This window comes from Pelodiscus sinensis, chromosome 7 (genome assembly GCF_052426305.1).
Source record: "Pelodiscus sinensis isolate ZL-2025 chromosome 7, ASM5242630v1, whole genome shotgun sequence".
Lineage (NCBI taxonomy): Eukaryota > Metazoa > Chordata > Testudines > Trionychidae > Pelodiscus > Pelodiscus sinensis.
The window spans coordinates 19,595,677-19,616,280 of NC_143058.1; the positions used below are offsets into that span (position 1 = coordinate 19,595,677).

Consider the following 20,604-nt stretch of genomic DNA (forward strand, 5'->3'; position numbering starts at 1 on the left):
GGCCCAGGGGGGACGCTCAACCCCGCCACTGAACCCGGTGTCCATCCCTCCCGCGCAGTGCTCTGTGCGGGCTCTGGGCCAGCTTCGCTCCACCCCCAGTTATAGCGGGGCGCAGCCACCGACTCGCATCAGACAGAATCTTCCCGCGCCCCGAGTTGCAGCATTGCCGTTGGAAGGCACCAGTCCAACGGACAGAATCTGGTTTGTAGGCAGTGTTGGGGGAGCCCTCTTGGTCCAGAATGTTAGAAAAATGAGCAGGGTGAAGCATTGTCTCTTGCTGGACCAATTTCTGTCGGTGCAAGAACTCAACTCAACCACGCTGGGGGCTGGCAACAGACTTCACCAGCCAGAGTGGAGGGGCTTGCTCCATGGTTCTTGGAAAGGGTAGGGCCTTAAATGGAAGGGGCAAGGGGCAGGAGCTGCCAGCCTTCAGCATTGTTGTGGACTGTGCTGTGAGCCTCCCAGCCAGCCCTCAGTGCTGCCTGGACAATGCTGCATGGGGCTCCAGCAGCAGTTTAAAGGGCTAACAGACCTGGACCTTTTTAAATCATGGGGCCCCAGGGCAACTGCTCCCGGGGCCCCAGGGCAACTGCTCCCATTGCCCCACACCATCAGCAATCCTGGCAGTCTTCAGGTCTAGGAAAACTATTCTGTTTCAAAGTTAACTGCTTATGCACATAAGCTTCTATTTATCACAAATGTTAAGACTTGAAACTCTCTATATTAGCTTGGCTTTCTCACCAACAGAAGTTGGTCAGATAGACATTACTTCACCCTTTTTTTCTCCAAAACAAGGGTAGGCAAAATACAGTCTGTAGGCGGATCCAAATCACCAAAAAGCTGGATTTGGCTTGCCACCATTTTACTGCCCAGCTGAAGCATCAGGCAGGCTCCCTTTCCCCGTATTCAGTTGAATCCTAGGTCCCCTAGTTTCTCCAGCAAGGCTGGGAGAGGGGCATTTAGAAGTGGGTAGGCATTATGCCCCACCACCCAAAACAGCTGACTGATGAGGCCATGTGGTCTTTACACACTGTGCACCCCATGGGGATGGGCTTAATGCCCCATTCCCACACAGTCTCGCATTGAAAACTAGCCAATGGGAGCTACCTGAGCTGTGTTTGTGGTGCACAGCATGCAGAGAAGCACGTGGCCTTTGCAGCCAGCTGTTTTGAACTGTATGCAGAGGTGTGTCAGGGCAGTGAGCTTGCCTGAGGGTACTGCTGGACTGCTGTCCAGAAGCCTCCTAAGGTTTGTGTCTTCCAGCCAGAGCCTGCACTGACACCCCACTCTGTCTCTCCCCACAACTCTGCCCTCTGTCTTCTACCCCTGTCCCCGGTCATAAATCCTAAGTGAACGCCCCTTTTTCCAGGTCAGAATGATCTCTTGCACCCATAACCTCTCCCAGAACGTACACCCCAATCCTGCCCCAAGTCACAACCCCCTCCTTCACCCAACACCCCTCTCAGACACTACACCCCAATCACTATCTGAAGCTCCTTTCTACATCCCATTTCTATCCTTTACCCTGTGCCTCCTCCATTAATGGAAGAGTGTAGCCGTTGACCACCTACTAAATTATTGGAGTGGCCACCCATAAAAAATTATTGCCTACCTCATCCTAAAATCTTGTTGAAGAGTCTTGGTGATACTTTTTCAGTACGCAGAAGACAGTTCAGATAACTAGATAACATAGTGATAGTCATATTTTAACAGTAACATAAAAACACCAAAAATGTATAGACTTTCAAAAGATGTCAGATTTCTCTGTTCCGGTTCTTACTGCTGCACCTCATGATAGCAAATGCAAATCCTGTGCCTTCCAACTCGATAAAAGGTGTATTTGCTACTATATTGAAAAGGCTCATTGTTCCCTGGAATTCCACTAACACTCAGTTTTCTGCAGAATCTGCTTTTTAGTTAAAAACAATATTTTTGTGACAAACTTTCAAATGCTAACTGATTTGGTTGTAAAAGCCTCAGAGGGATAGCCAGGTTAGTCTGTAACAGGAAAAACTTAAAAAACAACAAATAGTTTAGTAGCACATTAAAGACTAATAAAACACGTAGATGGTATCATGAGCTTTCGTGGGCACATCTGAAGGAGTGAGCTGCACCCACAAAAGCTCATGATACCATCTACATATTTTTTTAGTCTTTAAGATGCTATCAGACTAATTGTTGTTTTTTTAATTTGGTTATGTATGCCTCAGTCTGCAAATAGCTTGAAGCAATAGCTCTAAGGGGAACCTGTTTTAGGTCGGGGTCACACACAAGTGAGAAGTAAAACAAAACAAACCAATCCTCACATGGCGTGAGAAGGAGAAAGACACTCCACATTTCACCAGAGCCAAGGGGAGCCCAGGCTAGTAGTAGATTTTGAGTGCTTCAGCTTCATAGTGGGGTAGTGGGAGAACTGGAGCCCAGTGCAGGCTCCCCAGTGCTGGGGTGAGCTCTGAGCCTTGCAGGCAACTTGAGGGGGAGGGCATATTTGGCCCCTGAGCTTGAGGTTCCCCACTCCTGCTCTACATGAAACTGCCCTATTATACAGGATAATAACTCTTAAATCCTAAAGTTGGGACTTTAAAGGACAGTGTTGTTTCATTGCTGATCCATTTACAAGAAACATCTACCTAATGTAGGTTTTCCCCACAGTCCAAACCACATCTTATATCTCCCTCTGTGCTATGATCCCCAACTTTCCAAAAATCTCAGCCTCCTTTTGCTCTACACTACAAAAATGCATTTTCAGTACAAAATGCTGCAATATGCTTAAAATAAAATATAACTATTAATTGTATTTATATTGGGTTAAATACAAAACTCAATTTGTATGTACTTAAATTTGCTATAGGATTTCCAAATAGTTGCACCAGACTGCTACAGAATTTGGCCCCATTGGCACAAAATTGAGATCAAGCTTGCTGAAGAATAGAAGAGGCATCGTTTAAAGGTAAATAATAGCTCATCTGCTGCACCTTCTGTTATGGAAAATGGTTGACACTCATTGAGGCAATTTTATTGAAAACCATTTAATTCACCTGCAGTGAACCAAAGAGTGATGAGTAGGAACAAACCTGTTATTAGGCACAGACATGTGAAAAAGGCACTAGGAACTCTGTCTAGAATGGGTTGGCTATTCCCTGTGGATTCACTGAGGATTACCAAATGGGGATAACGTCACCAGCAGCCAATCAGATTGTCCTCTTGAGTACACATGGATGAAAGGCATATTATACTTAAGTAACAAGACATGACAGACCATGTGTTAGTGCTAAATAATTGATGCCTCAATCACATAATTAATCACAAAGCCAAGATGAGATCTGGCCAGTAGTTTATGGTTTAATTTACAACTAGCTTTTCTATTTGAAAAGAAAGGTTCTTTACAAGTATTTTTATGATCAGAAATGCAATGTAGAATGTCTTTTCTGAACAGAAAAACTGGCAAATCTCAGATTTGTTTGCATTTATATTTTTGGTGGACATTTAGCCATATCAGCTGTTTTTTCCACTGGCTCCATTGCTTTTCAGTGGTGCTAAAGGTATGTCCCTATTTATATTTCCATATGTCCCTACTAAAAAGTTTCATGGTTTTTTTAAATAAACTTCAGTTTTTAATGTCCATATTCAATAAAATAGGTACAGTTGATCTTTAGGCACAAATGCTAGTGTTTAGATGTTAATATTCCTGATGTTTAAATACTAGCATTTGAATCCTCAGCACATAAGTGAGGCGGTTAAGTGCCTCCCCAGATTTCTTCTTGGGCTGCAGAGGGCAGGGAAAGAGAGGGTATGTCTACACTACCCTCCTAGTTCGAACTAGGAGGGTAATGTAGGCATACCGCACTTGCAAATGAAGCCCGGGATTTGAATTTCCCGGGCTTCATTTGTATAAGCGGGGAGCCGCCATTTTTAAAACCCTGCTGGTTCGAACCCCGTGCAGCGCGGGTTCGAACGAGCGGGGATTTAAAAATGGCGGAGCCCCGCTTATGCAAATGAAGCCCGGGAAATTCAAATCCCGGGCTTCATTTGCAAGTACGGTATGCCTACATTACCCCGCTAGTTCGAACTAGCGGGGTAGTGTAGACATACCCAGAGAGACTTTGTTATTCTCTTGCCGCACCTGCCCTCTGGCACATTCAGCCCCTATTCCTGGCAGTTGGGCATAGATGGGAAGTGGAAGGGGCAGTATAGAGAGTCTGTCTGGTCTCAGTGGCCTGCTCTTTTCACTCTCCACTCAGACCCAGCTAGTGGGGATGGGGGCTGAACAAGATAGAGTCACACTTCCCACTCCAGCACATTTCTAGCTCATTTGGCCCTTATATAATGGAGATGGTGGTCTGCTGCCACCACCTCTCCAGCAGAACTCTTGGGCAGCTACTGTGCTGTACAGAGCAGTGATGCTGAGTTACCAACTTCAGCTGCTTGAGAAGTGTCTCTGTCTTGCTTCCTGTACTGGTAGGCCATGTCTAGACTGGCATGATTTTCCGCAAATGCTTTTAACGGAAAAGTTTTCCGTTAAAAGCATTTGTGGAAAAGAGCGTCTAGATTGGCATGGATGCTTTTCCGCAAAAGCACTTTTTGCGGAAAAGAGTCCGTGCCAGTCTAGACATGCTTTTCCGCAAAAAAGCCCCAATCGCCATTTTCACGATCGGGGCTTTTTTGCGCAAAACAAATCTGAGCTGTCTACTCTGGCCCTTTTGCGCAAAAGGACTTTTGCCCGAACTGGAGCAGCATAGTATTTCCGCAAGAAGCACTGATTTCAGACAGTAGGAAGTCAGTGTTCTTGCGGAAATTCAAGCGGCCAGTGTAGACAGCTGGCAAGTTTTTCCGCAAAAGCAATTGCTTTTGTGGGAAAACTTGCCAGTCTAGACACAGCCGTATAGTTGCCAGTGATGAGAGGAGGCACAATAGGAGTAGGACAGAGCTCCCCCACCTTCTGGGCAGATAGCTTTTGGGGCTGGGAGAACATGGCAGTCCCTGGGCTGGGCACAGGTTATCAGTCACTGGGAGAGGTGCCAGAAACAGGTTCCCTGGCCTCTGCTCAGCTGGGGCTGACCCCAGCCAGACCCTGGGGCACATGCTTCCCAAATTTGTGGCCCCTGGCTTCCACCCCCAAGAGCCAGCAGGATTGACTAACCTGGCCCAGGGAGGTAGGGCTGGAAATGTCTCCCAGAGAATACGTGGTATGGTCATGTGTCTTTTCTGGAAGAGAAGACAATTGCACCACCACCACCACCACTTCAAGTATCAGGAGGCATGAGTGGTCTATGCTGGAGGCTGACTTAAGTCTATAAAACTTGGGCCTCATGTTGATATCAAAACTATAAAAAGCTCAATTCTGCAAAATGTGCAGCAGTCACATAACTCACTTTAGTCAGGAAAAGTTGAGGGTGCTCAGCACCTCATATGATCAATCTCTGTCTACGGAAGAAATGTATAAAACTGTTTCTGGTATCTTTTAATCTCCCAATATGCCCTTTAATTAATCAGAAATGGAGAGTTAAATATAAATGATGGTTTTGGAAAAGAGCTTAGATATTTGATTTTATTTTTAAGTTATTTTAGGGTAAAACAAAATCATCTTAATTGTGATATAACAAATGTTTGTTTAGGCCAGTGGTGCTATGGCGCCCGCTGGGGCATTTATGTGTGCCCTCCTAGTGACCAGGGCCAGCCCGAGCCATTCTTGCGCCCCGGGCGCCCGGCGCATGCTCGATGCCACCCCTGGGTGCCCGACAGCCCCAAAAAGTTTGGGACCACCGGTTTAGGCTCTGACTACAAAGAGAACTACACTTTTGGCAAATCAACTGTTGGAAATTTTTGAACTTATGTACAGAATTAAAATGTATTTGTGAAAAAACAAATGTTGGGGTGGCTTAGAAAGTCTTCTGGAAGTCCAGCTTTATTGCCAAGTAGTGCAATCACTCTTTGTCGTGGAAAGGAATTTTAAAGTGTTTCTCCTTTTTTTTGCATGCTGCAGAAGGTGTTTTAATGGAATAAATGTTGCATTTATATTTTTTCCCCCAATTGATCTATCTAGATACTGTATTCATATGGTTCTCATCAGCTCAGTGTCAGAGTGCCTGTATACATAATTAAAAACAAATAAGCAAATATAAACACTAATTCTCCCTACAGAATCTGTCAAAGAACATTTGAATTAGTATTTGAGTCTTAAAAAAATTATGAGTACATCATGTGTGTGTGTGTGTGTAAGAGAGAGCTGTTATTTGTATAACTTTTAAATAGTGTCAAGTATGTAGTTTGTAATTTATTTTAAAAAGTTTTTACAAACTTCTGTAAAATGAATAACAAAAGCTTTGCATCCAAATCTAAGTTAGAACTGGATTTGGCAAATCCAAATCCTTCCTGGATTTTCCCAGCTCCACTTCCTTTAGGAAGTTTTTAGTCAATGGGAAACAAAGCCTTATTCAAAGGATTAAAGCCACAACTATTCTCATTGTTTTACAGCTTCAATCATGGTTTTCCTCTAACAAACAACATTTGCAATTAATAAAACTTACAAAACAGGAACTTTGGAGACATACATGCTTTGATAAGAAAGAAGGGTATTTCTTTTAACAGAACTTCATACAAAGTTTTGTAATCTTTTTTCATTAAGATGTTGACAACAATTGGATTTTTCAATTAGTTTTGGAAGAGTTCTTCCTAATAAAACATGTACTGTGATCTGTGATGGATGGTACATTAAACAGGAGAAAAATCTTGTTGGCACTTTGTCTGTAATGGGTCCCAGGGTGATTTCAAATAGCTCAGAGGAAACAACTCAAATTTCATATGATGCACAGTTAATCATTGCTTATAACAGTGAAAAAAACTGCAGCCAACTGGGATTTAATACTTCACAGTTTTACAAAAATGTGGTCCTGTATTACTTCCGTCCTACACGTATCTGAAGTTGGAACTCAGATGCTGTAATTATCAGTGCACATATTAAAATGTCTACTATTTTATCCTAATAATTTACCGAAAGACTTTTGCGCAAAAGGGCCAGTGTAGACAGCACAGTAGTGTTTTCCGCAAAAAAGCCCCAATTGCGAAAATGGCGATTGGGGCTTTTTTGTGGAAAACCGCGTCTAGATTGGCCACGGACGCTTTTTCGCAAAAAGGGCTTTTGCGGAAAAGCATCCTGCCAATCTAGACGTGCTTTTCCAAAAATGCTTTTAACGGAAAACTTTTCCGTTAAAAGCATTTTCGGAAAATCATGCCAGTGTAGACATAGCCCACGTCTCTACCTTCTCCTGCCTGTTTTAGGATATCTTATGTGTAGGGTACTGGCAGGAAGCAGTCCAAAAAATAGAGTCTGAACTGTATTAGGATTGCCAGTCATCCAGAAATTAAAGATAAATTTAAAATAAAGATTATATCATTTGGTAAAACCTCCAGGAATATGTTCAACCAAAACTGTCAGCACTAAACTATGGCAGGTCTTTTTGTGGGAATAGAGAAGGTGCAGTTGCTAAAAAGATCTTTGATTTTTTCCCCTTGAGCACTTCTATAGAGATTGCTTACTGTAATTAAAGTTTCTATTATTTGCGCTTTTACCAATGCTTCAAGTTGTTTGTATAAGTATTTCTGAAAGTATATACCACACTGTATATGAATACCTCATTTATACATGCAGATCTGTATCTTTTTTGAAATTGTGTGCTTATAAAACATTAACATATATCAATAAAAAGTATTTGCTCACTTACTAAATTATTATTTATAAATGCAGAGACTTTGTTTATAAATGTGTGCTTTTTCTGAGCTGGTTTGCAAACTCCTCTTGCAAATTGCCTTCTCTTTTACATATTTCCTGAAGACCCACTTTCCTAAAGCACACATGATATTTGTTGATTAAGTGTTTTACTTTTTTGGTCTATTTATTTTATCATCTTAAACAATTCTGCGTTCCATCCTGCTGTGCACTAGCTTTCACTGAACAACCATGTTCTTACTGATATGAATGCTGTCCTATCTCCCCAGAGCTCCCTTGCTCATTGTGACCCCTCCCTTTTTGTTGTCATTTTTTAAATTAGTTTTTAAGATCTTCACTGCAGTGATTGTGTCTCTCTATTCTTCCCCTCCTCCCCTTTAACTAAGGTGTGCTTTGTACACATTTGGGCTCCATCATGCAGGATATTGTACCCTAGGAAGATAGTTCTGACATAGATGATCTAGTACTTTGTTTCTAAACAGCAAAGCCAGCTATTGTTTCTTTTTAGTCTAGTTGCAAGTACAGTGTTATTTATAAAATACCATTTCTCAGTTATAGAAACATAACAAGCACCTGAAGTCACCTTCTATTTATTTTAATACTTGTAACCCAAATACAGTTTTATTTTCTTTTAGATTTTGTCAGTTAAATTTGCTTTTGCCTTGAGATCTTGGCTGCTAAGTGTAACCTGGAGTAAACCTTTGCAGTCAAGTTATAAACCTCTTGAAATAGAAGGTTATAAATGGAAATGCTGATTCAGGCCTTAGATAGAGTGGCAGGAACATTGATCCTGTTAGTAAAATATGAGTCAGGAACCAACACTAAATGTGATCCTTGAACTTGCCCATAAAGAGTAAATGTTCTTTGTTCCTGTTTAAAGTAAGCAGAGGACTCAGAAGAGTTATATAAATGACACGTGATTAAAAAGGATTTGAAATACAGTTCTTACATTTTTCTACAGAAAACTTTTCTGCAAACAAAGTTTGCTATTGATTAAGGGAATTGCAACAGACCTTTTTACATGTACACATTGAATTAGACCTCAAGATGTTAGTCACACAGTGGAAATGTGGAAGTGGACTGAGTGATTCCTAGAGGAAATAAATGCTAGCATGAGAACAACAGCTGAACTAAAATCCCATAAGCCAGGAAAAACAGCTTCACAATTACAGTAACAGGTGGTTGGTTTCAAAACAAATTTCAAGGTCTGACAGCTCAATGCACCTGCTTTAGGCTGATTTCTTTTAAGGGTGTGCGTGTGTCATGAACCATTGATAAAAACTGTAATTCTTTGTACTTGAGAAAAATCATCATTACCACATAGTGAAGATAACTACTAGAGTTTGCAAGAGGCAGTACATAGTCAATAGGTAATATGATTCATTCCGCAATATCTCTCATTAAATTTGAAATCTTTCTGTGCCACACCTAATCAGACAAATACATCTGGAGCCAAAATCATCCTGTTATGAATGAGGTAACTCCATTGAGATCACTGGAGTAATGCCACTTATCGAGGGCCAGATTGATCTCTGGTATCTTCCCCATGATCAAAGAATAAAATATTTCATCTGAGATGATATGTAGCTAACTCAACAGATAAGGTTGAACAATATGGTTTTATTTTATTTTAAATGTCTTAACATGTTAAATTGTTATGTTTTGGGATGAGGTTATCTATATTTGTTCTCAGCTCATGAACAATTATTTTTTAGCTTAAGCAAAAAAGGAGTGTATAAATACACACTTTTACCATTTACATTTTTATGCTTGAGACTTTTCTCTGAACAGCAGTACATGTTATAAACTTGAAATTTGTCAGAGACATAATCCCCATCTGCTTCTTGGTGATCTGGTGAAAATTGGTTTTGTTGTGATCTGCTTACAGGTGTTTACAATTAAATTTTCACAAGAGCCTAATTAAGTGATTTTGAAACTTAAGTGCCATTAACTTTTAGTTGAAGTCTATGGGACTACTTAAATACATAGTTAACTTTATGCATTGTAAATCTAGTAAGAGTCTGTGCCTTAATGTGGACATTTCTCAATTTTTGAATGTTTCATTTTGTAACCTTAATCTATTTTTATTTAGTGTTTTGTATGCAGTAATTTTATTAGTTCTGTAGATGTTCCTGGGATCATCTGCAGGGAGCAAAAGAAAGTGACAAAATGTACAATATCATATTTTAACTCTATTCAGAAAACCTGAATGATTAAATAATGTATTTAGCCATCATACACAGTCTGTACATAGACTGTGGCAATAATCTAATTTTAAATGGCTTTTGTAACTTTGTCAAATACATAAGTGGTAACACAAATTGTATAGTGCCTTAGTTAAGACATTGCGAACTGAACATTGGGTGCTTGCTGTTCAAGGACGGTAGGAAAGATTTCTTTTTTTAAACTTGGCCTCTTGATGTACAATGAAAAAATTTAAAAAACAACGAATAGTCTAGCAGCACCTTAAAGACTAACAAAACATGTAGATGGTATCATGAGCTTTTGTGGATTGTACCTCTGAAGCTTTTGTACCATGAAAGTAACTCAGCAAATAAAAGGAAATTTATAACCTACATTTCTAGACTCTTTAGAGATTTTGTACCATTATGAGTTTTTGAATGAGACAAGTTTTTTTTCTGCAAACCTTAAATATTTCATGGCATTTTTTGTAGCAACAGGAGTTTTCCCTGATGTCTTTTAGTTAAAATATTCCCCTTCATCCAGTTGTACTAGTTGGTTTCTACCATGTTTCCAGAGCCAGCAGTAGTTCAGTGGGACTGTATGTATATAATTTGCAAAGTGCCTTTGGATCTCAAGAGTATTACTGTTGTTAGTTTTAATCCTATAGGGAACTGTCTGTGCTGAAATATATGAAACACCAGACTAGTGGTTATGTTGTGTGTCAGATTCCTTGCTCCCTTAGTCATTGTGGTTGAGAGCATTTACTTTTTAGGGAAGGTGAGTACTTTGTCACTTTATCAAATGACTCCATTCCCTACTCAAATCAAAACACACAAGCAACATTCACATTTCTTTAGCTGGAGATTTAGTTCTGTTGATACAAAGTACTGGAGAAGAGAGTGGGGCAAATAGAGCAAATCAGGAACAGGGATTCCAGGGAAACTTATGCAAGATGTATGCCAATACCACAAAAAGCAGCTGCTTTCACAAACAGCAGTTGTTGTGGAGCACCTTCCTCAGGCATTTGGAGCCTTTGCATTGTTTGGGGGGTTTTTGGTTCTAGGGATCATGTGGTGAATTGCTGGTTTTAGTCTTCATCAACATTGTGCTTCCTTCTACAGCAGATAAAAATAATGAGGATATAGCTCAATGTCTGTATTAAGGAAACTGAGGTGAACTGAATGTGACTGATTATTATTTAATCATTTCTTTTTCACAAATGAAACATAAATCCCACACTATCCTCTTTGTGTTGTTGCTTTTTCAGATTTAATATATTTTTACCTGACCACAGTGGTGTTTGTAGAAACTTGTGCAAGCCACACTTTAGAATGCCATATTTTTTTATTCTTTGCCCATATTCCAACTACAGGCAGTCCCCGAGTTACGCAGATCCGACTTATGTCGGATCCGCAGTTACGAACGGGGTTTGCTCCCCGTCTCCCTGGTCTGCTGGTCTCCAGCAGACCAGGGAGATGGGGAGCAAAGCCTTTGAGGACGCCGGCATCGGGACAGCCGCGGCGCGTCTGGGCTGTCCCACTGCCAGCGTGCTCCGCGGCTTTGCTCCGCGTCTCCCTGGTCTGCTGGGAGCAGACCAGGGAGACGGGGAGCAAAGCCGCGGAGGACCCAGGCGGCAGGACCGCGGTGCATCTTGGTCCGCTGCCCGCGTCTCCCTGGTCTGCTGGGGGAGGGGGGAGGGCGCAGCTAGTATGCCCCCCCCCAGCAGACCAGGCTTTTTTCCGGACGCCTGTGGCAGAGCAGCTGGGGCGCTGCCGGTTGGTCCCGCAGCGCCGCTCTGGGCGCTACTGGACCAACCCGGCAGCACCCAGCTGCTCTGCCCCAGGCGTCCTGATTCAGCCGCTGCTGGTCAGTTTCAGCAGCGGCTGAATCAGGACGCCTGGGGCAGAGCAGCTGGGGTGCTGCTGGGTTGGTCCAGTAGCGCCGAGGAGCGGCGCTACTGGACCAACCCAGCAGCACCCCAGCTGCTCTGCCCCAGGTGTCCCCAAGTCAGCCGCTGCTGAAACTGACCAATGCTGACTACAGGAAGCCCGAGGCAGAGTTGCTCTGCCCCGGGCTTCCTGGAATCAGCCGCTGATCAGTTTCAGCAGCAGCTGACTTGGGGGCGCCTGGGGTTCTTAAGTTGAATCTGTATGTAAGTCGGAACTGGTGGTCAGTTTCAGCAGCGGCTGAATCTGGATGCCAGTTCCCACTTACATACAGATTCAACTTAAGAACAAACCTACAGCCCCTATCTTGTACGTAACCCGGAGACTGCCTGTAATTCACTTTCCATGACTGCTTTTTTCTGAATTAACCCTGGAGGATATGGAACAGTAAATCAGTCACCATGTCTTTACTAAATACATTATTTTGATTACATTTCAGCCCCTTGGTGCTCAGTGGTTTTGAACTCTTTATAGTTGCAGATGAGAATGTCATGAAGATATTTAAATACAGTATTTAAAATATTCTCCAATCACATCTTTCCAGCTTTGTTAGAAAATGTCAATTATCCAAACATTTTATTCATTAATTTAAAATCTTACTATTTTTGTAAGGCAACAAGTCTAATTAATCTATCTTTCTATGCTATAAACAGACAATTTACATTCCATACTGTTACAAAAATGTTTTTTGATCAATGTAACAACTGACTCATGAAGAACTGGATTTTTATAATGTCTTGGAGGCCAAGCGGGGTTTTTTGATTGTTTTTGTTTATTCCTTTCATATGAATTTTGTGTTTGTAAAAGGGGCTTTCTTGTCAATTTCGGTAACTGAAATCTTGTATTTAGCCATATAACTTGTGTTTCCCCTACTCTCCTGCCTATGTGGCTCTGTCTCGATGAGTCATCATGCTCTTTCAGTTGTTGGTCTTTTACAATGAAACTATGACTAAAGATGCTGTTAACATTCATTAAGTGCCACTTACTCCTTTTTTTTAAATTGAGTAGTTTTTTTTAAATTGTTCTTTAAAATTAGAAAAAATCATATAATCTACTTGCTTCCTGAAGAACTTAGATTATGCAGTGGTACGATGCATGAGTGTGTGCAACTGCCAGAGAGAACCACCATATCACAGAACACATTGTTTGCAATTGGCTGTCTCAGTGGAAAAATAGTGTATTTAATGGACACAGGGACTGAACTATCCACTAAAGACAGAACAGTTCTGCTTTAAACAGTGTAGTTCCTCAGATGCATAAGTGAGGCACACCATAGGGCAATAGTGAGATGCTTGTATTGCTACTACCTGTGCTGTACTTATTCAGTCAATGCAGATGCTTAGGATGCCAATCTTCTATGTTATCCATTTAACATTGTTTCGAGCTCTAAACTAATTAAACCTGGACCCAGCACAAGCTGGAATTGAGCTGGGCTGCCTGCCTGCCTGGTTCCTAATACACTTTCAGTGCACAGCCACAGCAGGGGTAGGTCCAGGACCCAGTGCAAGCCAAACTTAGCTGGCCTGCTGGCCAGACTGCTAAAAAATTTGCTGTCAAGGGGTGGAGGGGAAATGTGTGTAGTCTATAGCATTAACCTATAGGCTTTTGCTAATCAGTTAATCGACTATACTATTACATCCCTATTTCAGCCTTCCCTCATCGGTCATGTTTTCTAGACTTTTAATCATTATTGTGGCTCTTCTCTGTACCTTCTCTAATTTCTCCACATCTTTCCTAAATTGTGTGCACAGAACTGGACACAATACTCCATTTGAGGCCTTACCAGTGCAGAGTAGAACAGAAGAATTACTTCTTTTTCAGGTGATGCCCATGCAGGGGTGGCCTGAGGCGGGCTACCGGCAGCTGGCGCCCCAGGCAGAGTGCACAATCGGCGCCCCCACTTCCACAGCCCTCAATGGCATGATATAATCATTGGGCGCCCCATTTAACGCAGCGCCCTAAGCGACGGCCGAGTAGGCCTATATGCACAGGCTGCCCCGGCCCCATGGGTGTTCCACTGTTGGTATCGGGTTGTCCTGGTGCCGCAGATGAGAATTTCCCCTAGCAGTAGTCGGCTGGACCACACATGCACATCAGGGGCCTCGTGCTGTTCCTGCTTTCTCTTTGTGCATGCAGTCTGGCTCCCGCCAGTTCTTTCGTTGCCACCTTCTTTCACAGATGGAGCAAGCTCCTCTCTCCTCTGATTGTGTCATATAAGAAATTGAGTTCCAGTTAGTTAATAAGTTACTAGTCATCAGGGGTGGATGAGAGTGCCGCGGGGCCCCGGGTAGCGAAATTTTGCAGGCCCCGCCCTTTGACACGGCGCATGCACCGTGGCGCCATGGTGCATGCGCAGGGCCTCGGGAAGCGCGGGGCCTGAGGCAGCTGCCCCGCTCGCCCTGCCCTAAATCTGCCGCTGCTAGTCATAGTTATTAGTTAAACTTCTCATTTGTTCATTCTACAGTTAGTTTAAAAAAACACACACCTTCGGCCAACACCTTTGCTAGCTACCTGATTTTAACCCCTAGTCAGCAGTCCTCCTCTCCATTACAAGCCTACTTCCACATTACAATTCACACTGCTCATAGGCATTCCTTAAGATTTATGGTAGCAATAGACCACTTCCAATACTATGTGCTACCTTTTGGCTTGTCTTCTGCATGAAGGGTCTTTTCCAAATCACTTGCCATGGCAGCAGCATACTTATGACGCAAGGGATTCATCATATTTCCATATCTTGATGACTGCCTAATTAAGGGCCCCTCCTTTGCAAAAATGCTCGACTCAACAAATACGACACAAGTGATCTTCAAATCCCTAGATCTCATTATCAATCTCCAGAAATCTTCTCTGACTCTTGTGCAATCCTTGGAGTTTATAGGTGCCTGTCTACGGTGGAACACCCACGGGGACACACATCTCGAAGAACCATTGTTACCGCACAAGGTGAGTAACTTCCTCTTCTCGTGTCTTGCTCAGAACAATCCTGTAATGCATCCCAGAATGACTTCTTTTTTTGCAACTGTGTCACACTGCTGACTCATATTTAGTTTGTGGTCCATTATGACCCCTAGATCCCTTTCTGCAGTACTCCTTCCTCGACAGTCACTTCCCATTTTCTATGTGTGAAACTGATTATTCCTCCCTACGTGGAGCACTTTGCATTTGTCTTTATTGAACTTCATCCTATTTATCTCAGACCAGTTCTCCAGTTTGTCCAGATCATTCTGGACCCTATCCTCCAAAGCACTTGCAACCCCTTCCCAACTTGGTATTATCTGCAAATTTAATAAGTGTACTTTCTATGCCAATATCTAAATAATTGATGAAGATATTGAATGAAAACCAAACCCAAAGGTGATCCCTACGGAACCTCATTCATTTTTCCTTTCCAGCATGACTGTGAACCATTGTTAACTATTCCCTGAGAATAGTTATTCAGCCAGTTATGCAGCCATCTTATAGTAGCTCCATCTACGTTTTATTTTCCTAGTTTATTGATAAGAGGTTTATACAAGGCTGTATTAAAGGTTTTACTAAAATCTAGAAATACCACGTCTCCTGATTCTCCCAATCCACTAGGCTGGTTATCCTATCAAAGAAAGCTATCAGATTGGTTTGTTATGATTTGTTCTTGACAAATCCATGCTTATTGCTTACATGCTTACTTATCACTTTATTATCTTCCAGATATTTGGAAATAGATTCCTTAATTGTTTGCTCCATTATCTTTTGTGGCACAGAAGTTAAAGTGGTCTGTAGTTTCCTGGGTTGTCCTTATTTCCCTTTTTATAGATGGATACTACATTTGCTCTTTTCTAATCTTCTGGAATCTCTTCCATCTTCCATGCCTTTTCAAAGGTGATAGCTAATGACTCAGATACTTGAATATTCTAGGAGGCATTTCATCAGTCCCTGGTGACTTGAAGACATCTAACTTTTCTAAGTATTTTGTTCTTTTCCTATTTTAACTTTTGAACCAACCCATTTTCACTGACATTCACTATGCAGCAGTGTCAGCCTGCTGGGGCTAATCGCCCACCACTGCCAAAGTACTTTCCTAAAATGATTCCTGTTTGAACTAGAACATGTCTTCTAGAAAAACATCCTTTTTTGATTTTAAAATTGCTGATTTGAGAATCAACCCAACCCTTGATCAATTGTTCCAATAATAAATTACTCTCATTGTTACATTTTCACTTTATTTCCAGTCTGAATTTGTCTAGCTTTAACTTCGAGCCTTGGGTCCTACACTTCTGTCTATTAGATTGAAGTAGGGATGTAAAGGTGTAGTCGACTAGTTGACTATCCAATAAGTCTATGCTTATCAGGTAGCCGAGTCGACTACTTGCATTCCCCACGCCCCCTTGCTGCCGCTGTATCACTTAAAAGCCAGCTCTCTCCAGCACCATCTGTGCAGTGCCACTTTCCCCGCCCCTCCTCCCCCGCTGCCTCTAACAGATGTGGGGGGAGAGGGGCAGGAGTTGCTGGCAAGAAGCAACCCCTGTCCACTGCAACCCAGCCACAGGCAATGGCTGCTTTGCGGCAGCTGTCCCTGTGTGCAGTAGGTCCCAAATCACCACTGGGACCCCTGCACACAGAGGCTGCTGCCGGCTGGGCAGGCAGCCCGGTTCAGTTCTGTCTCGTACCGGGTGCGGGACCAAACCTTGCTGCAGTTCTGCAATTTAAAATGCAGTAGGAGGTAGTGGGCAGGCTGCCTGACTCCTACTGTCTTTTAAGTAGCTGAGCCGCAGTGGAACTGGTCCCACACACGGCACAAGCCAGAACTGAGCCAGGCTGCCTATCAACTAATCAAGTAGTGGATAAAAATTCTATCAACTACTCAATTAATTAAATACCCGCATTTTAACATCCTTAGATTGATGAGCACATCGTCAGATGGGCTTGCACCATTAAGTTTGAATTTGGATTTTAACTTTCTAAAAGTTTAACATGTTACATGTTCAGGTTTGGCTTTGAGTTCAGATTAATCTTTACTCAGATGTGTTTACATTTTATATAGAATGATGTGACCTGCTTTGGAAAGGAAGTAGAATAAATAGAAATGGAAGTGGCAAGGTCACCTTTAATAGCATATGAACTGCTTCTTAACAAGCTTTACAATTGCTTTGTTTCTTCCTCTCTTAGTGCTATGAACAGGCTTAGTCAAAGAAAGCCCTTAAGAACAACATAAGGAAGCTGCAAAAGATGTTATGAAAGCACAAGAGCTGCCAGACTAGTTAGTACTAACACAGCATTGTCCAAAAATTGTATTGTGATACAGTGTCCAGAATGGGAAAACCCTTTTTTTTTTTTTGGAGGAAGGACTTATATTGTCCTGAATTCCTGTGTTTTAAGTGAGACATAAACAGCATAAGATTTCACTGATGTGTGGCATGTATCTAGTTTGTGGTTTTCATTGATCCATTTGCTGTTGACTTTAAATAACACATTTTGGTTGAATGACAGGTTTATAAACTGTAAGCCTGATCCCACAAAGTTTGCTTATGTACATAGTCCCACTGTCATAAATGGATGGAAGACCAGCCCATGTGATGTTTTCCAAGCATCATTACAGTTGTTCAAAATTATAAAGGGAATGCTTAACAATGAGTGAAAAGTAAAAGAGTCTAAATTTTAAGTTAAGGTACCTGAAAATTTCTGCATATCAAAGTGTTAAGGCACCTCCCTTATATGTCTGATGACAATATAATATTTATAGCATACACTGCTTTAGCATCTTTCATCTGAGGACTTAAAAGCACTTTACAAACCAGTAAAAAATTGCATTTTGCTTCTGTATTCCATGTCTTTGTTACCCTAAGACTATACTACAACAATGAGCTTCTTCATTATACCTTCCAGAAAAACATCCCAGAAAATAGTTTGTGCAAAAAACAACAGCCAACCCATAGGTGCCAACTCTGTGTGCGCTTCATGGCTGGAGCGCCCATGGAGAAAAATTGCAGGTGTTCAGCAGCACCCACCAACAGCCAAACACAGCTGTTTTGTGGTGTGCAGGCTCCAGAAGGGAGCGGGGATGGGGCTCACTTGGGGGAGGGAGTAGAAAGAGGTGGGGAAGAGAAGGGGTCGAGCAAAGTGGGGGCAGGAAGAGGCAGAGCAGGGGTTTGGGTAATGGGGTGGAATGGAGGTGGAGTACATATGAATCACATGAGGAGTATATATGAATCACATGCTTATTTCCCATGTTAGGAGATGAGGAGAAACTTCTATTTTTTCATAGAATCATAGGACTGGAAGGGACTTCAAGAGGTCATCGAGTCCAGCCCCCCGCCCTCAAGGCAGGACCAAGCTCCGTCTATACCATCCCTGACAGATGTCTATCTAACCTGTTCTTAAATATCTCCAGAGAGGGAGATTCCACCACCTCCCTTGGCAATTTATTCCAATATTTGACCACCCTGACAGTTAGGAATTTTTTCCTAATGTCCAATCTAAACCACCCTTGCTGCACTTTAAGCCCATTACTCCTTGTCCTGTCCTCAATTGTGTTCTTTCATTGTGTTTTAATATGCAAAAAGCACATGGATTCTTGGATAGGAATTTTTTCTATTATATTTTGAAAAGTATTGTGGGTCACAAAATCTTGTCCCCTAATACCTTAATAAATTTGTTAGTCTTTGTGTTGCACTCTGGCCTCCAGACCCCCGTTGTCGCCCAGCTGGAGGTCATAGCAGAGGAGGAGCAGGAGAACCAGGGCCAGCTGCAGGAGGAGATGGAGACCATGACCTTGTCCCTGGAGCCGGTGCCTGTGAGCCAATATGTCTCCCAGGCCTCATTGGATGCCAGGGAGGGATCTTTAGGTGAGTGGTCTTAGTTTGTCACATACACAGGGTGGGGGAGGCTGGCGCACAGCGGCAGGGTGCAAGTGTCGCTCAGGCTGTTTGGGCTGGACATTGTGCTGCGGTCCATGCACGTGGAACCACGTGCAGCATTAGTGTGTCGCACGTGGATGCGGCAGGCAGCCCCTGAGCACAGCCTCAGTGGAGGCCACACAGCACCTGCCATGGCTGGAAGTAAGATAGCCAGAAAGGCACAGAAACAACCCTAGATACACCAAGGAGTGCCGCACATAGCACACTGGCATGCCTGCACATGCGAGGTACCACCTGCTCCAGCAGTGCTGTGAGCTGCAGGTGTGTGTGGACACCAGGGCGGGCCAGGCTGCTCCCAGCTCCTCTGATGCTCATTAAGGGATCCCACTGTGGCTGGACACTTCCCTTGCCTGCTTGTCTGTGGGCCAGGGGCGGGGGGGGGGGGGGGGCAGCATGTGAGGCAGGGCCTGCTATGCAGGCCACACATGGCCTTGCTTCCGGGACATCCCCCTTCTCTGGCTCGAGGACTGTTGGTTGCTGCTCACAGAAGAGGACATGGCCTTAGGGACAGTGTCTGCATGGATGACTGACCACCTCTCCCTCTTTGTGTTCTCCACAGCCAGATCAGCTGGGACTCAGGTGCAAGCCACACCAACCGAGCCAGTTGCCAGAACCCGGGGGACCTGAAAGCACGCCAGGTTCATGAAGACCTCATCTGCCAGCATGTCAGTGTCCCTGGCACAGAAGGTCTGCAAGGACTCAGAGTGGCGGAACCACGCATGGGACCAGGCCATGCAGTGGTGTGATAGCATGTGTGCCATCATGTCGCACATGATGGCATACCCGCCTGCTGTCGCTGCTTCTGGCTTCCACCTTTCTGTCTCCCCTGCTATGCCCATTCCCCCTCTGCCTGCCCCCCATGCGATGCCTCTGCTTCCTCCCCAGGTGATGCCCATACCCCCTCCCCAAGGGTATGTCTAGACTACATGGCTCTGTCGATGGAGCCATGTAGATGAGTTTACTAGACATAGGAAAATGAAGCAGCGATTTAAATAATTGCCGCTTCGTTTACATCAAAATGGACGCCGCGCTGTGCCGATCAGCTGTTTGGCGGCACAGCGGGGCAGTCTGGACACGCTGCGGTCGACAAGGGAAGCCTTCGTCGACCGCTTCAGTATGACTCGTGAAATGAGGCTTACCAGAGCAGTCGACAAAGGCTTCCCTTGTCGACCACGGCGTGTCCAGACTGCCCCACTTTGCCGCCAAACAGCTGATCGGCACAGCATGGCGGTCATTTTGATGTAAATGAAGCTTCATTTTTCTATGTCTAGTAAACTCATCCATCGACGGAGCCATGTAGTCTAGATATACCCAAGTGATGCCCATGCCCTCTCCTCCTGGCCCCTGCCATTCCTGACCCCGCTCCAGCCTTCCTATTGCCCACTCCCCCTGTGGTCCCCAGACCCACCCAACTCCAATGAGGTCCCCACACCTGAGGTGGCACATCCAGCCCCCCCTTCCTCCTCCAGGTTATGAGCTCCCTCCCCCTTCCCACCTTTTTAGAATGTAAGATAAATACAGACTTTTTGTTTTGTTCAAAACCAAACGGGTGTCTTTATGCAGGACTCCCCCTCACACTGCAGGGACTTCAGCTCCAGAGTGCCTTACCCCTGGGGGAGGGCCCCAGCAGTGGACTTTTCTATGCCAAATTGGTTGCCCATCGACCAGTAGCTGTCTGGAGTGGCAGGCTTCCAGATTGCGATTGCGACCCGCTTCTCTAGGGAGATGGCAGGCAGCATGTAGGTGTCGCATTTCCAGAGGGCAGGGGCAAGCCAGGCACATAGCTCCAAAAAGGTGGTCTTCTGCATGTGGAGGTTTTGAAGCCACTGCTTGTTGTCCCACCGCTCCATGA

At 43.7% G+C, this 20,604-nt stretch overlaps 1 long non-coding RNA gene across 1 annotated transcript; it reads left to right on the plus strand.

Annotated features, from left to right (window-relative positions):
• Window positions 1-68: 68 nt before the first annotated feature.
• Window positions 69-19,770, plus strand: LOC112544790 (uncharacterized). Its single transcript, XR_012905140.2, has 4 exons — window positions 69-201; window positions 2,852-2,950; window positions 18,521-18,680; window positions 19,312-19,770. It is a non-coding gene; the product is annotated as an uncharacterized LOC112544790 (long non-coding RNA).
• The last annotated feature ends 834 nt before the right edge of the window (window positions 19,771-20,604 follow it).